The sequence below is a fragment of the Struthio camelus genome, chromosome 1 (assembly GCF_040807025.1).
Source record: "Struthio camelus isolate bStrCam1 chromosome 1, bStrCam1.hap1, whole genome shotgun sequence".
NCBI lineage: Eukaryota > Metazoa > Chordata > Aves > Struthioniformes > Struthionidae > Struthio > Struthio camelus.
Genome location: NC_090942.1, coordinates 159,863,789 through 159,870,586, shown reverse-complemented (window position 1 = coordinate 159,870,586; position 6,798 = coordinate 159,863,789).

Here is a 6,798-nt window from a genome sequence, read left to right as displayed (position 1 = left end):
TGTTTTTTTTTTTTTTTTTAACAAGACAGGTCTTAATGTGGAAAACAAACATGTTATCAGGAAATCCAAATGTGTAGGTGTGGTCTGAAAGTCCCACATACACTTGCTTGTTCTTACCAGTTGTATAGGTTCTGTTTATCTCCAACAAAAAAAGTCATCTTAATGTGCCAAACAGATACAGCTGAGATGAAAAGCTGGCTTCTTAAATCAGACCTATTAAGGCTGATGCAGAATACTGAGTACTAAATCCCACAGGAGCAAGTGAAACCAATTTCACAAGATTTGTTGCTTATCATTTCCCAAATAGAGTTTAAGAGATGAATTTGATTTATTAAGACCCAACTGTACCGGGAATACCTGTACAAGAAAAAGCCTTTCTCTCTATCTTATTGCTACAGCTGTGGTCAGCAAAGACCTGTAAGCTGGAGCCCTCTGTTTAAAAAATTGAAATTTCCAGACTCCAGAAAAGTATTTTCCTTCAGTCTTAGTACTTCCCAGATTTTTCTTTATCTAGAAACATGTTTAAACTGGTGGCCTCCAGGGCAGGCTGTACTTTGCACTTACTAACTATATCTTCTGGGGTAGAGGGGGTTGATAAGAATAGGTATTCAAGAATCTGGCTGGGAATTTACTGTACCTTCCATTATTTTTATTTCAAGATGAGGAGAAGCTGCTATTGCATTTGTTATAAGATATATTTGTTATTCATGGTTACAGGACTGAAAATGGGTTAAACTTTCTGAGATCCATCCCACACTTACAAGTTTTCCTTGGGCTATAGTGATGCATCTTCACCCACTTTGCATCTACTGTGTAGAATACCTTTTTGAAAGTGGAAATCTACTTTGAGAGAATGAGGATGGTTAAAAAAGCAAGATCTAAATTTTCCATTCAGCACAGCAAAATGTTCTGCCTTCAACAGGAGATATGCACAGCAACCCTCCTCCTGGAATATTATGTAGTCTTGTGGCTCAACTATTTCCTTTAGAAATGACAATAGTTATCTCAAAAAATGTCAAGTTGAGGAGAGCCTGTATCTCAAATTACACACTTGCATATCTAAATGTTCCAGCTAATCAAATTGTGCAGAAGAAAGAGATTCCCTCTTCCTCGTGCCTACGTTTACACAAAGGCTCAGTTTTATGAAACGGGGAAACCTATTGCAAAGCTCTGAATCAGGGACATAGTGTTTCTTATAAGTACTGAACCCTTTTGCAGAGGTTCCTTGGCACGTTACATAGTGAACAAATACCTTGCTCAGACATCTGGAAGCACCTCTTTCCAAGGACAGCACTAAAAGCCTAGGCACTTCACTTTGACTTACCTTGCCATGGTATTGATCCTACCTTTAGTACATTACCACATCTATTCTAGGTCCCTAAAATATGGCAACAGATTCTAGTCTTGCACACTTTCCTTCAAACAGCTTCCACATTCAAGTTTCTATCTCTGTTAGTGTTAACAGTCTCCATTATCCATCTAACTCATATGGTTTCTTTGATTCTCTACAGGCTATTTTTCTCCTTCTGCTTTTCTGTCTTAATTCAGTATCTCTAGCATTTCTCTTATACTCTCTGCTTTTTATTTTGAGACACTTGGTGCTAAGAGATAAGTCTGTGGCAGATGTAATTATCCAGCAGCGTATTAGTCACTTGTTACTGCCTCCTACCTGCCTTTGTCATATCAGAGTGTTTTGGCTGGGAAGGGAGAATGTGGAAAGCCTTTCACGCGCCTTACAATTATTTCTTCATAGTAAATAGATGTGTGGAAGCAAGACACAAAAATCAGAAGCTTAAACCTAAAACCTGAGACTCATTAGTCCTGTAAATCAATAAACCTCACTCTTAGGACCTACCCCATGCTTTACATCTATTGATGGCATGACCATGTTGGATATATATATTCACAGACTTTTTAAACTGAAAAGAACAATTATAATCATATAGCTTGTCCTTAGGCTTCTACCATTTCTTGTAAGCTTTTAACTTCAGCTGGAACCAGATGCGTCTTTCAGAAGGTCATCCATCTTGATGTTAAAGCTTCAAAAGGTATAGTATGACTGGAGTATAAGCTTATTTACTTTCACTATTTTTTGTATTATTTTTGCCTGAATTTGCCTTCAACTGCCTAGTTTCAGTTTGTACTGTTTAGGGCTCCTTGGGAGTCTTGTTATACTTCTGTAAGTGAAATTCCCTCTGCATTTAGACAAGTAAATAGATGATGCACCTCAGAAGAGCCATATCTCTTTTATCTAGGATAATGGAGTGGGCTGGGACAGATGGGGAAGCATGCAGGTGAACTGCCCCATAATGAAGATGCTAGGCAAAACTGCATGGAGATATCCAAATAACTGTGTGGAGTTAGTTCATAATAATCACTGAATCAGAACAAAACCCCCAAATTACTCTCATAGTGGCTTACTTGCATCAGGCTTTCGATTCCATATAGATTTACTGTTTCAGAGACAGCATCGAGGCTATGCCAGCTCCATCCACTTTCATCATTCTGCACTAGAAATTGAAAATCCTTTTACTAAGACTACTGGAAAGTGATTTTTGCAGATTTTCTCTTGGACTCCTCTAACTTTACTTGCCCTGGCCATGACGGATTTGAACTAATTTTATGCAGAATCACTCTGGCTTCTCTGTGTCACTCTTCCCAGGGCTGCCTGTGATGGGAATGAGCACAGGGAGGTCTAGGCTGGCTTTGTGTTCAGCAGTTTAAGAGCTCCTGGATGGCGTTACATTTACTGACACAAAATCCAAACTGTGAAAAAGCGACTGTACTTCCAGACATGTATAGCCAGATTTGTATAGCTCTGCACTGGAGTTAAGAAGCCCAGCTCACAGAAATTGGCTCCGCACAGTTAGCTAGCTGTCTTTGCAACAATTAGTGGAATGATTAATCTGCAACCGGATAAACACCCCCAGATAACTCACAGTTGATAAGAGTTTCTTTTATCTGACTGTGCTCCTGGATTGAAATTTTATGTAATACACAAGCCAAGAGTGTTTCAGCTAAATTCCTAGTGAATATTTGCAGGTAAGATACTACAACAACACTTGATCAACACTTGATATGATTTTTTTTTTTTTTTTTTTGCTCAAGAGAATATGAGAATGATGGGGTTACTGTAGGCCAGCACAAAATGATAGGATATCAGAGTGACAGCCTAGCTTCAGCCAAGACTGATACAGAAATTCTTGAGATACCATTCAGTGAAGGGAAATCTTGCTTCTTTTACTTGCTGAAAACTTTCTCGGGTTTGGTTTGGTTTAGTTTGGTACAGTTTTAAAAATAAGCCCCAAAGGTTGTAGAAAACAAAAATGTTTCTCTGCTTTGAAATGAGTATCTAGACTCAGCTGTGGAGGAAGAACATTTTCTGAGGAATAAAGTTTCAGTTGTACAAAGACATGACATTTAAGGATGGAGAGAGCTTATAGGGAACTTTGCTGTAGGGTGCCCCTGCAACTCTTATCATTTTGCGCCCTGACATTAACCCAGACAAAGGTCCCCAGGGTCCTACCCATACCATGTTCGAGCTGTTGGCAAAACTGGCAGCCAAAATATTATTTTGAGAATAATCAAAATTTTGATTAGATGTTTCTTAAGAAAAAGCTTACCTTCTTAATTAACTGCTGCTTTCATGTATTTGCAAATGATTACACAGACTTCAAGAAGATGTCTCAGTTAAAGAGCACGCTGTGCTAAAGTAATATCACAGGGGATCCCCCTTTATACATATTGTATTAGTGTAGTAAACGAGGGCAAAAGGCCTTTGGAGACTGAAAGCTGACCTGCAAAAATTCGCAAAAGAATTTATGCTCCTTTTGAGATGCTTGAGAACTATCTTCACCTTTTTATGAATCTTGTTGGAATCTGAAATGCCAAGATAGCTCTAACGTTATGGGTAAACACCCTAAATATCTGCTCTCCTGAATCACTTACAGCTGAAAAGCAGGCAGGTATTTAGCTCATTCTACCCACCCATTAATCATATTACTCCGATCTCACCTCTGGAAGACAATCTGAAAGACGATGACAGAATTCACCCACCCAATGGAAAATATAGAATCACAGAATGGTTGAGGTTGGAAGGGACCTCTGGAGATCATCTACTCCAACCCCCCTGCTCAAGCAGGGTCCTCTAGAGCACACTGCACAGGATCATATCCAGGCAAGTTTTGAACATCTCCAGCGAAGGAGACTCCACTACCTCTCTGGGCAACCTGTTCCAGTGCTCAGGCACCCTCACAGGAAAGAAGTTTTTTCTCAGGTTCAGATGGAACTTCCTGTGGTTCAGTTTGTGCCCATTGCCTCTCGTCCTATCAGTTGGCACAGCAGAAAAGAGCCTGGCCCCATCCTCTTGACACCCTCCCTTCAGATACTTGTACACATTGATCAGATCCCCTCTCAGTCTTCTCTTCTCCAGGCTCAACACGCCCAGCTCTCGCAGCCTTTCTTCAGAGGAGACATGCTCCAGTCCCCTCATCATCTTGGTAGCCCTCCACTGGACTCTCTCCAGGAGCGCCATGTCTCTCTTGTCCTGGGGAGCCCAGAATTGGACACAGTACTCCCGGTGAGGATTCACGGGGGCTGAGGAGAGGGGCAGGATCACCTCCCTCCACCTGCTGGCAACACTCTGCCTCATGCACCCCAGGAGACCACTGCCCTTCTTGGCCACAAGGGCACACTGCTGGCTCATGCTTAATTTGTCCACCAGGACTCCCAGGTCCTTCTCCGCAGAGCTGCTTTCCAGCAGGTCAACCCCCAACCTGTACTGGTGCATGGGGTTATTCTTCCCTAGATGGGCCAATTCCACTCCTCCTGATTAGCATATCTCATACCATGTCTGGAAAACCCAAGTTCATACCCATTCAAGACTAGCTCAAACAAAGGAAATAGGTATCACAGCCTCTATTTTTCATGTGTGGTCTCCACAACTGGAAACCAGAATCCTCCATAGGTTCCCTCCTCAGGGCACAGGGAGAGAAAGGCACCTCACAGTAGGATCCAAATCATGCTAAGCAGAGAACAGTCTAAAACTGACATATTCTGAATGCCAAATACAAGAAAAAATAGAGATACACTATGAATCTTGAATCTCACCCCCCAAACACCTCAAGAACATATATTTTCCAGTCAGGATCCACATAGACTTTCTCTCCAAGCAGCCACATTTTGTTAAGCATATGCATTATGTATACACATATTTGTTCAGGCATATAAGTGTAAGAACATCTTGTCACTAAACCCAATAATTTTCAAATCAAGCAGGCCCAGCTGAGCTTTGGCAAGATCAAGGCGCACCCCCATATGAGCAGAAACAGCTCAGGCATCTAACAAACTAACTCTATGGCAGAGACTCCAGAGACTAGGCTCACCCCGGTATCAGGCAACTACTGAAAGAGGAATAGTAGGATTACCATTTTGTTTTTACCTGCCTAAACTCTATTTACATCTTGTTCTAAAGTGCTTCATGTCTACCCTTATAGATTTATAGATGAAAACCACTCTGTAAGAGTTAGACTATTTGAATTAATTTTGGTAACATGTCTGTGGCTTATCCAGAACAGTAATACAAAATGTTAGAGCTGCAGTCATATAGCACTGAAGCAGGAACCTTTCAAAAATATAGAAATAATAAATATTCAATTTTCTAATCCACGCTCTTGCAACACATTTATAGCATTCATTTTCTTGCCCATTATACATATGTTCTTATTAACTAAGCAGCAGTGTTTCTTGGAAGTAAATATCGTATTTTAATAGCACACACTACCACCTGCTGTAAGCCATTGAAATTGCCTTCACACTTTCAGAGTTTTTAAATCTTCATAAGGCAGCCAGCAGCTCTCTGACATTTAAAATATAGATAGATTGTTGTCATCTCTCTCTGATGCTAACTTAATTATCTACTCAGCCAAATATTTTCAGACTGTAAAAGTTTCTTAATTATATAAGATTTGTAATAGCTGGAGCTTGACTGTTTCTAAGATGCACGGAAATTTAGGAAATAGTTCTGTTGTAGATATGAAACTGCATTATTTCAACAATATTTATGAAGATTAGCCATTTCAAAATATAGAATATTCAGTTAAGAAATTAAAATTTGCTCCAAGGTGCACACAAGTTTTTTAATAAATCAAGCCACCAGGGATGGAAGTTTTAGAACATAAGTTATCAAAACGTTTGTAGTTTTACATGAAGAAGCACTATTTGACTCAAACAGAAGCTAAGGTATTTTCAGGAAATCAAGATATCTTTTCATGACTTGTTGGAATAAACATACTGTGGTAGTATGGGGCACTTTCTGCATGGCTTTTTTGATGTATATTTGTCTGTTTTCTCCCTGCTATGTTTTTCTGCCTCCAATTAGGAACCAGAATTATGTGTAAACAGCTCTAACACCAAATCCTTATTAGGCATAAATCCATGTAAGTGCTATAATGTCAGTTGATTAGGCTGTTTTTTTCACAAGCTGGGAAAATGGTTTCTTAACGTCTACTCCAGATTTTGGAAAAAGAAAAGGTGTTAGGTCTAGTCTAGAAGAGAAGGAAGGCAGACATAGGTTTATGTTTTACTACTAGGTATGCATATGTATATGTAGTACTTATGTGCAAAACCAGTTAATAAGAAAAGACAAAAACAACGTCCCTGTAGCGAATCCAGTGAGAGGAATAGTCTTTATTCTAGTTTCTGTCGTTTGCTTTTCATCTGGAAACAATCTCAGTCTTCATGTACCTGCTGTGAATCTTTCCAGTGCACCTGTCTTGAAACGTGCAGAGTTCTTCCCCA